Source organism: Chelonia mydas, chromosome 1 (genome assembly GCF_015237465.2).
Source record: "Chelonia mydas isolate rCheMyd1 chromosome 1, rCheMyd1.pri.v2, whole genome shotgun sequence".
Taxonomy (NCBI): Eukaryota; Metazoa; Chordata; order Testudines; family Cheloniidae; genus Chelonia; species Chelonia mydas.
In genome coordinates, this window is record NC_057849.1 from 267,184,722 (window position 1) to 267,195,973 (window position 11,252).

Genomic DNA, 11,252 nt, shown 5'->3' on the forward strand with positions numbered 1-11,252 from the left:
TTATAAAATAAATATTGATTTCTGCCAAGCTTGTTTATTATTTAAAAGCAAACAAAATAATAACCATATTAATAGCAGCTCTGTTCAAAACAGGAAAAATGTCACCAATTGCCCAACAGAAGAGGGCAAAATTGGGATGGAAAATTGTTTTTAGGTATCATGAGATAAAGGATTAGAAAGATTTTTTAAAAAATCCTAGAGACTCCATTAAAAGACTTAATTGTGTCTTTAAAAAAAACTCAAAATCTGTGGCACGGGGAAAGATGCAAACATATGTATAACATTGCTAGGTTTTGTGGCATAGCAAGCAAAAGGGTGAGGTCTAGTGATAAGGTACTGTGAACTTTACTATTAATATGACTTCTGAATAAAAGAATGTAGGTAGAATATGCATATAGATTCACTATCAATACAGAGAGAAAGCTCTGGGAGTGTCAAATGTCTTTTGAGTTCTTTTGGGGTAACTCCTGAAACAACTACTTTAACATCTGAAAGGGGGGACTGTTTCAAACAGCTGTGTTAAGGATGTGGACAAGTGGAGAGAAAGATCTGAGTTAGTTTTGTTTAGTTTGCTAGTTGCCAAAGAGAATTGTTAATATTTAGCTGGCCACTCATACAATTCATGAGGCTCCTTTGAAAAAATCTACTTTGCAAAGTGACACTGTAAATATGGCATTATGGGCTTCCATGTTCATAAAGTTTCAGTGATTCCAGATCACATTTGTTTAGTTTGAACAAAAAGATGGTTTTAATTACTGCTAGCATCTCAGATTCAAGATGGGAGTTCAAAATCAAGCAGGCTTTTTTCTGACTCATGCATCGTCACCAGTGATATAAAGTAATAAAAATTTTGAAAACCGTATTCTCCTCCTGTTTTCATCTATGCAATTTGAAATGTTTTCAAATTCACTCTCTGTTACTCCTGTAGAGCCCATTTGTTTCCAGCTGCACACATGTGAAGGGGATCAGAATATGTCCATATAGTTCGGAACTTAGTTAACAATTCTGATGTTGATGATGTGAGCACTTGAATAGGATTTAGCTCACTCTTTCAGAAATGTGCTGCTTCTGCATTGTTAACAGGAGTTTTAAAAAAAGTAGTGCAAATGTATTTTTGTTGCTAAAATAATTGTGTCTCTGAAAATATGCTGGGAGCGGATCTGTTGCTCAGGAAAATGCTATTTTAATATGGTAGCTTTTCAGTTGAGGACCACATTTTAAAGCCACTCTGATTCATGCTGGAAAACTTTGTAATGTATCCTACCTGGAGAAAAAGCTGCCCTTATTACAGATTTTCTTTATGTATCTTCTCTTGTTTTGTTAGTGGCATTTGTATGTAAATTGTATTTTAAGATTTTCTTTGCTCTTGCTATTTATTTCTCATTTGAAGTCCTAATCCGCTGTTTGTAAAATCACAACTGGTTGCTGTAAAAATGATTGTGATATCACAAGAAGGAAATTATGACTTCAGATGGAGAATAAACCACAAGGACAAAGAAAATTTTAACAAGTAAATAACTTATTTTCATTCAAATATCACTATAAAAAGGCTAGAACAAAAATTAAATATAAAGTATATCAGCAGGATCTCTTATCACACTTTTGTGCCTTATTACTGTAGTTCAGTACAGGTTTAAGTTTATAGACTGTTTTGAGACCCCCATAACTACCTGTAGGCTTGACAGGATGAGTTAACAGTTCTCTGTTCCTACCTATAATCTGTTAGTCTGTTTTCCTTTTTGCTTGTATGAGTCTTTCAAAATGAGTAGGGGAGAGAAAACTTTTTTTTAAATGTAGGAAAATACCATTCATTTAAATTAGCTGTGGGATTTGGGGGCATGTGCAGTATGTTAAACTATACAGTTTAACATACTATACATTAAACTCCTTTTCTATAAATTGTCTAGATTGCAAGCTGATGGTGCCCCTTTATCGTCTTTGACACTGCTATTTTAGGTGCATACATGGTCTGTCCTGTCTTACAGAACAAAATTATAGAGAATGGAGGAAAAGGAAAAATGGAGAGAGGGGAGAAAAGAAACAGTAATAAATGCCATTCTTAAAGTTTAGCATGGAGTAGTGCAGACTGGAAAAAGGATTTTAAAATCTGCTCCCTGACAATGGTTCCTCTGGTCAAAGAGTCACAGATGTGAAGGGAAAAAGAGTTAATTTGTTACAAAACAGGGTGTTTAAAGTGATCATTTCAACTTGAACCAAAAAGTCTATTCTTCTGTCTCTGTGCTTTATGGGAACAATTCTAGGGGAAGTGTCACATACATGTACAGCTGAAACTTTCAGTTCTTTGAGTGTGTTGACTAGTTAATATTCTGAAGCAGTTCTGAGTATTCAAGACAGGTTAAGTCAGTTTTTAGGGCCAATTCATCCAATGAAAGATTAAAAGCATGAATTTCAGAAGTCTCTTGGGAACCTTTTCCAGACACTTTCTACAATGCACAAATCTTGTTTAATCCAGTGCACTCTCCAATAGTTGAACTGATTAACATAGTTTTTGTACTACTGAGAATACTTATATTTTCAAAGTGCTATTGAAAATCAGGAACAGAATACACTGGCATTTCAGACATGCTTTCAGTGATGTGCTCACAAAGAGGAGAGGTGAGAGACTGGAGGATTTATTTGTGTATTTTCTCATTTAAGCAAAATTCTTTTTTTCATAATCAAGGAGGGAGGCAATAGCTTTTGGCAAAAACATGAAGTGTCTTTGATGGAAATGTTTTTACTTTGTTCTTAAAAAGTATGCTGAATTTATGGGCAGGTTAGCACAGTGTTTTATTTGTGTAATGGAATGAATGGAGGAGGGAGACCTTCGCTCAGATTATTGGCCCGGTTAAGGTTGCTTTGTGCTGCTAAATAGATGTAAAGCAGGTTTATCCAGCTACCAAGGGGAATATATGGACAGTGTAACTGAGCCTTTCCTAATTCTTTCCATCCCTGCCCCTCAAAGTCCCAGTGCAGGATACATAACTAGAACATCCTTGCACTCTGACAACCCCCAATTACTGGAATAGCTCCGTGGCCAGGGAATATATTTCTTAAAGAGTTCAGTATTGTTTCCCAAGCATCCACAATTACAGATTATTTGCTGTATTTTGACAACTCCTTACCAGAATTGATCTGAATAACACTATAACCACCAGCCCTCCACCTCATCCCACTTTTGTAACAATCAACCAAACACCCTAGCCCAAGGATGGGCAAACTTTTTGGCCTGAGGGCCACATCGGTGTTACAAAACTGTATGGAGGACTGGGTAGGGAAGGCTGTGCCTCCCCAAACAGCCTAGCCCCCGCCCCCTCCCACTTCCCACCCCCTGACTGCCCCCCTCAGAACCCCAGACCCATCCAACCCCCCCGTCCCCTGACCGTGCCCCCAGGACCCCACCCCCTTTTCAACCCTGACCGCTCCCTGTCCCCTGACTGCCCCGACCACTATCCGCACCCACGCACCCTGACAGGCCCCCTGGGACTCCCATGCCTATCCAACCGCCCCGTTCCCTATCTCCTGACTACCCCCAGGAGTCCCTGCCGCTTATCCAACTCCCCCGCTCTCCGCGCCTTTACCATGCCGCTCAGAGTGGCAGGACTGGCAGCCATGCTGCCCGGCTGCAGCCAGCCACGCCGCCGTGCTGCCCAGAGCGCTGGTGGCATGGCGAGCTGAGGCTGCAGGGGAGGGGGAGAGCAGGGGAGAGGCCTGGGGCTAGCCTCCCCTGCCCAGAGCTCAGGGGCTGGGCAGGATGGTCCTGTGGGCTGTAGTTTGACCACCTCTGCCCTAGCTTTTGGGCTAAGAAATGGGCGTGCCAAATTTCAGGCCTTGCAAGTTTTACATCCAGTCCAAGAACAGGGTTTTTGATGGAACCCCTGAAGACTCCTTTGGTTCCTGACTGCAGCCAGAAGGAGAAGGGCTGCTTCTTCTACAAACTGTTTTTGTTCTTTCCATCAGTTTAATGGATTGAGTTAGATAGTTGCTAAAATGTAAATAAATTCAACAGAGATACAACAAATATTTTCGTAAATGGGATTGGCCTGCTCTTTCCAGCCACTGAAGGAACAGAATGTTTTTATGAAATAAATAATGATTTCTATCAAATAATTTTCCTGTTAATCAGCTGCCACCAGTATTTCCTGCCATTTTAGCTATTTAGATGTAAATTCTTAATATTCTTTATGAATATGAAAGTGCTAAATGAGAATACTCATAGATTCAATATACTCAGTCATTTTTGTTTTTATAAATCACTGAAGTTGTCAAGAGACTCTAGTTATAAAAGAAATCTAGATCAGGAGATATCTGAATTAAAAGGTAAAATTAAACGACAAAATAAAAAGACCTGAAGAAGGGCTTTGTGTAGCTTGAAAACTTGTCTTTTTCACCAACAGAAGTTGATCCAGTAAAAGATATTACCTCACCCACCTTGTCTTTTTAAAATAAAAATATAATTTTCCTGCAGAGATTGTGGTGAGAGAAAAGGATCATTTCCTTTGTTGGATGGCTAGATGAATGGTTGCGAGCAAACCTAGAACTCTGAACATAAACATCTTCCTTTTGTCTTTCTAATTTGTTTTCCTCTGTCTGTTCCTCTGCTTTGGTGGTGGTGATAGTGTGTGTGGGGAAGATATGGCATTAAGACCCTTCTCTCATCTCATGATATGCTTTATATTATCATGTTTATATTGTGGTAGCACCTAGAGGCCTCAACCAGGTTGGGGCCTCATTGTGCTAGGCGCTGTACAAACATACTTAAGGAACTTTAAGAAATATGTCAAATTCAGTATTTTCATAAGTTTTGCAACTATATTAACTGCATTTTAAAGTAAACTAGAAACATACGTCAACTTGATACTTTGGGAACTGATTGGAAATGCTGGTGCAGGGGAGATGGAATCTGATGGCACAGAGAATCAAACATAAATCGTAGCATTCCATACACTTATACAAGTCTTGTCATATTAAAGGATCTCAAGGACTCTACCAAATAATGGGGCAAATCCTGTTCTTCTTTGAGTGCTTATTCATGTCAATTCCAAGCAGGTGTGTGCGTGCGTGTGTGCATGGCAGACAGAAGATTTGTCCCCTAGCAGCATCCGTCGGGTTGGTCTGGGCACCCCTTGGAGTCACCTCTTCATGGCGCTCAATATAGAGCCTTGCTGACCTACCACTCCCTCAGATCATTCTTACTGCCAGTGATGGTTAGCTGGAACATCCGATAGCTCTTGCCTTGGCAAGCGCTGCTAGCAATGTCCATTGTATATAGTTCTCATACATTAGTTAGTGTTAGTTATTAGTAATTGTAATGTAGATATAGGTAGGTTTTCTTTGGGGGTTCCCCCCGCCAATGCTCCCAGCACCGTGGTATGCCACAGTCCCTGGGTTTTAAAACTTGTGAGGCCTTTGGCAAGCATATGCCTAAAAGTGACCTGCACATCTTGTGTTTAAGATGCCTAGGGGAGAGTCGCCAGAAAGACCAGTGCAAGATCTGTTGCGAGTTTCACCCTAGGTCTTTGAAAGACAGAGACCAGCGTCTTAAAGTCCTTCTTACGGACGCTGCGCTCCGGCCCCAGTCAGACTCCAGATCATGGGATCCCGCGCATAGCACCTCCTCCTCAGTGCAGAGTACCCCGGCACCATCTACAGGGGAATTGGTGCCAAGAAAGGACTCATCTCGAGACTCTCGGCACCATCACAACTCCTCCCACGTACAGGCGGCGAGCAGGTACCGGTTGTAATTGCTGGTGCCACAAAAGAAAAGGAGGCCAGAGAGGGGGCGCTCTCACCCAGCCAAGACCAAGGAGCTGGCCGCTGTGAGACCCCAGTCGGGCCACACCACTTTGGCCCCTTCATGTGCTAGGTCGCGTCGACCCTTGCCCTGGTGGCGGCGCAGTTGAGTCCAGACCTTCCCCGTTTGCCAGCCTCACGGAGCCAACAACTACAGCTCCCATCGACTCCTGAGACATTTGTGGCAGCCCAGAACTTGTTACACCATACGGCGCTGTTTTTCCCTCCCAGAAGGGACTAATCACAAGCACTGGGCAGTCCCACGGCACCGTCAAGGGGAAAGCCAGCAATGATGTCGCGGCACTCACCATCCCCAAACCTCCCCCCAGCAGCAACGGCCCAGATGCAGAAGCCACACCAGTCCACTAGCCCATGCCACAAACTGTCAGTGCCCCGCAGTGCAGCTCCTCCATGGTCCTCTTCAGAGACCTCCGAGTCAGAGTCTGAGCCATTTGTTCAGACAGGAGTATGAGCAGGAGATCAAGGTCGCTGCAGGATCATCATGCTTCCCCGGCACCATGGCCTGCTCAATGGCAACAACTGACGCAGTGGCCCTTCTGGACACCCTGGGCCTTCCACCAAAGCCACGGGCGAAGCCAGGGGTCCCAGTCTAGAGCGGCGTCGGTAGCTTCGGTTACCTTTGTACCACCTCCAGCTCTGTTATCTTTGGGAGTACCAGGAGTGGCTCTGGCGCTTACCGATAGCGGGTTACCACCATACATGGCACTGACGTTGGCTCCCGCGGTACTGTCGCCGATCCCATGGACGCCATCGCCATCGGCACCAACTCTCCCGGCACTGGCTTCTATAGTCCCAGCACCGAGAGTCACGGCACCATTGGGGTTGACTTCAGCGTCCCAGGAACCACAGGCGCCGCAGGACCCCCTGGGCATGGAGGGAAGGGAACAGCCACTACTTTGGGGGTTTTCTTCCTCTTCCTCACCAGATGAGAATCTGGCGGGCACTGTTATAGCCCCGGCCCTAGAGGACAGCAGCGTTCTGCAGCAGCTTGTGTGGCGGGCTGCCCAGGGCCTGGGCATCCAGGCAGAGGAGTTTTTGGAGGACGCCGATCCCATGGTGGATATCCTCATCCCCTCTGGACCTGCACGCATTGCCCTGTCCCTCATAAAAGCCATCTCTGACACACAAAGACTTTGTGGCAGACCTCAGCCTCATTGCCCCCTACAGCAAAGCACAATGAGAGACACTGTTTTGTGCCATCAAGGGGCTTCGAGCACTTATACACCCACTCTTCACCAGATTTCCTGGTAGTGGATGCTGCCAATCAGCATGAGCGCCAAGGCTACCAGGGACCCTCCCCAAAGAATCGGGAGGCGAAAAGACTTAACATCTTTGGGAGCAAGGTCTACTCGACCAGCGGCTTGCAGCTCCGTATTTCTAACCAGCAGGCCATTGTTAGCAGGTACTGCTATAATACTTGCGGAGCAATGGCTAAGTTTATGGAGCTGCTCCTGCAGGACTCCTGTGCTGAGTTTTCTGCTCTGATGGAGGAGGGGAAGCTTATCTCCTGAGCCTCGTTACAGGCCACTCTGGACGGGGTGGATGCAGCTACTCAGGTTATGGCCACAGAGGTTGCCCTGAGAAGGAGTTCCTGGCTACAGGTCTCTGGTCTGCTGTATGAAGTCCAGCAGACTATCCAAGACCTTCCTTTTGGGGGTTCGGCTCTCTTTTCCAAAAAGACAGTTAAAAGGCTGTGTAGCCTAAAGGACACGAGAGCCACTCTCAAGTCACTGGGCCTCCACATTCCTGCCACCCAGCAGAAGCACTTCAGGCCACAACCCCCTCCACGGTTCTACCAACCACAGAACCCGCAGGGCGGTTCTCGGAGGAGGAACAGGAGTGGCAGGAAAAGAGAACACCCATCCTCAGGCCATGACTCTGGCCAATCCAAGTCATCTTTGGGCCAGAAACAGGCCTTTTGAAGGTGCGCACGAGGATGGTGCACCAGTGCATGGACTGAATCCAACCCACCTTACCTTCTCGTCCCGAGTATCCCCTTTCTACTCCGGGTGGGCCCGTATCACATCGGACCGATGGGTGCTCCGCATGATAGAAAGGGGATACTCACTCAAATTCTTGGCCCTCCTGCCGTTCCACCCTCCTTCCCCCTCCCTCTTCAGGGACCCTTCTCACAAGCAACTCTTCATTCAGGGGGTGCACTCGCTCCTATTGCTGGGAGCAGTGGAAGAGGTTCCTCACGAGCTGAAGGGCAAGGGCTTCTATTCCCAGTATTTCCTAATACCGAAAGCCAAAGGGGCTCAGGCCCATCCTAGACCTAGAGAGCTCAGCATGAAGAAACTCAAGTTCCACATGGTCACTTTGGGCTCCATCATCCCTTCCTGGGATCCTGCGGACTGGTATGCCGCCCTTGACTTGAAGGACATGTACTTTCATGTAGCAATCACGCCATCCCACAGAAGGTACCTCAGGTTTGCGGTGAGCAACAACCACTTCCAGTTCACAGTCCTTTGGTTCAGCCTGTCAGTGGCACCTTGGGTATTTACCAAATGCATGGCAGTCGTGGCCGCGTTCCTGCGGAGGCAGCAGGTACAGGTATTTCCGTACCTCGACAACTGTTTGATCAAAGGCTGCTCCAGGGCCCAAGTGGAGGCACAAGTTGACTTCATACGAACAATGTTCGACAAACTAGGCCTTCTCCTGATCGTGGGGAAATCTATGTTGTTCCTGGTTCAGCGGATAGAATTTATAGGGGCGGTACTGGACTCGACGCAGACCAGGGCATACCTCCTGGAAGTGAGGTTCTGGGCCCTGGGCGATATCATTCAAAGTCTCAGGCAGTTCCCCACCACCATAGCAAGGAATTGCCTGAAACTCCTGGGACGCATGGCTGCTTGTACCTATGTGGTGCAACACGCCAGGCTTAGACTCCAGCCACTCCAATTGTGGTTAGCCTCAGTGTATCGGCGGGGTCGGGACAGTTTGGACAGGGTCATGACTGTGCCTCGCCCAGGCCTAGACTCCTTCCTGTGATGGCTCAACCCGCAGGTAGTGTGTGCAGGGGTCCCCTTCACCAGCCCTCGGCCATCCCTCTCACTAGTGACGGATGCATCAGCCTTGGGCTGGGGAGCACATCTGGGAGACCTCAAGACGCAAGGCATCTGGTCTCAGGCGGAACTTCCTCTCCATGTCAATGTCAGAGAGCTGAGAGCAGTCCACCTAGTATGCTAGACTTTCTGAGCCCACTTGGCAGAGAGATGTGTATCAGTTATGACAGACAACACCACAGTGATGTTTTATATCAACTGATGGGGGCTGCACGCTCCTCTCCCCTGTGCCAGAAAGCCTTCAGGCTGTGGGACTTTTGTGTGAGCATTCGATACACCTGCAAGCATCGTACCTCCCTGGAGTATAGAACGAGTTGGTGGACCATCTCAGCAGGTTGTTCCATGGCCATGAGTGGTCCCTAAGCCCGGATGTCACAAACTCCATCTTCCTGTAAGCAGAGTCAGGATGAGCTCCACCCTGACATCTGGTGGTGAGGTGTGACAAGTTGTGGAAAAGAACTTCGGGGGCTGATCTCATTTGCATAGGCACACCCACCCCACCTAGAATGAGGACATAGCTGCCCAAATGGTCACTTTGGCTGCTGTGGGATCCCCAGTGTCTCTGTTATTGGGGCAGGAAGAATAAATTTTTATTATCCTGATTATGGGAATCAAGGACAGTGGAACTGTACTTGGCCTTTTGTTATGATAGAGGGACTCGCCATCAACTAAGTAGCAAGGGACATGGGTTCCAAAACTCTGTGAATGGAGAGAGGCTGGGGACTGGTATTAATACTTGGTGGCATTGGTCCCCTGGTGAGGGCCTTACATGCTAATTGCACTTCCTCCTCTCTCCACTGTGGAATATCAGAGCTAATTTTGATTCCATTAGGAGTCTAGTTACAGGCTGCTGAGCTGAATTCATTTTGAGCTAATGGTGCACCAGCACTGAGGCTCCCCTACTACAAGCTGAAATCATAAAAGAGCTAAACTTACTAAGAGCTGAAATCACTGAGTGTTGTGTTAAGTAGTGGGGGAGCCTGAAGACATATGGTGGAGCAGTTTGTGGGATGGCAAGCAGAGCGGCTGGTGGAGCAGAGCAGTTTGCGGGACAGCGAGCAGAGCGGAGAGGCTGGTGGAGCAGAGCAGTTTGTTGGATGCCTAGAGCAGCTCATGGGGCGGCTGGCAGAGCGGAGACCCATGGAGAGGTGGGGCCATCAGCTTTGGACCACGTAAGGTGCCCCTTAAACCCCCCCCCCCCCAATCTCCACCCAGGTTGGGAGGTAAAACTCTGCAGATAAACTTTTGAACTCTGGGGCTGCCCTGACCAGGGACAGAGACTTTTGGGTCGTTGGACTTTTGGGACTTTGGGTGATTTTGGGTTGCTGGACTCAAGAACCAAAGGGAAAGGACATGCCCCAATTTGCTTGGGGTGGGTTTTTTTGCTCATGAATTCTTGAATCCTGTTATGAATCCTGTTGGTGGTATTTCCCCAACATAATGCCACATTGTTTCTCTCTGTTATTAAAAGGCTTTTTGCTACACTCAGACTATGTGCTTGCGAGAGGGGAAGTATTGCCTCTTGGAGGCGCCTAGCGGGGGTGGTATATATTTGTCCCAGGTCACTGGGTGGGGGCTCAAGCCGGTTTTGCATTGTGTTATTGGAATGGAACCCCTAGATACTGAACCCGGCCCTTGTTGCTGCCAACTCTGACAGGCAGAAGGGTTACATTCCAATGGTAGGGCTTTCCCCAAATAGACCTGTTCGCCACACAATGCAACAGGAAGTGCCAGCAGTTTTGCTCCTTCCTGAATCACAGCCCGGGCTCCATCACGGACATGTTCCTGCTCCTTTGGGGAAGCCTATGTGCATTTCTGCCTATCCCTTTCATTCACAAGGTGCTCCTCAAGATACGGAGGGAAGAAGCTTCAGTGGTATTGATAGCTCCAGCCTGGCCCTGCCAACACTGGTACACATCTCTTATGGAAATGTCCGTGGAAGCCCCAGTCACTTTGCCGCTCTTCCCGGACTTGATAACTCAGGAACACGGACCTCTCCAACACCCAGCCCTTGAGTCGATGCACCTCAGGGCGTGGAAGCTCCATGGCTGAACTCGATGGAGCTCTCCTGCTCAGACCTGGTTAGACAAGTCCTCGTTGGCAGTAGGAAACCTTCTACCAGGGCTACCTACCTGGCCAAATGGGAGATTTTCAATCTGGTTGGTGCAACACTGTCCGTCTCCAGCGCTTGCCTCCATACCACTTATACTGGACTACCTTCTCCATCTTAAGCAGCAGGGGTTGTCCATGTCGTCAGTAAAGGTTCACTTGGCTGCCATTTCGGCCTTCCATCCAGGCGCAGCGGGCCGGTCGGTCTTTGCCAACCCTATGGTCAGCTGTTTCCTGAAAGGTCTCGACAGGCTACACCCACAT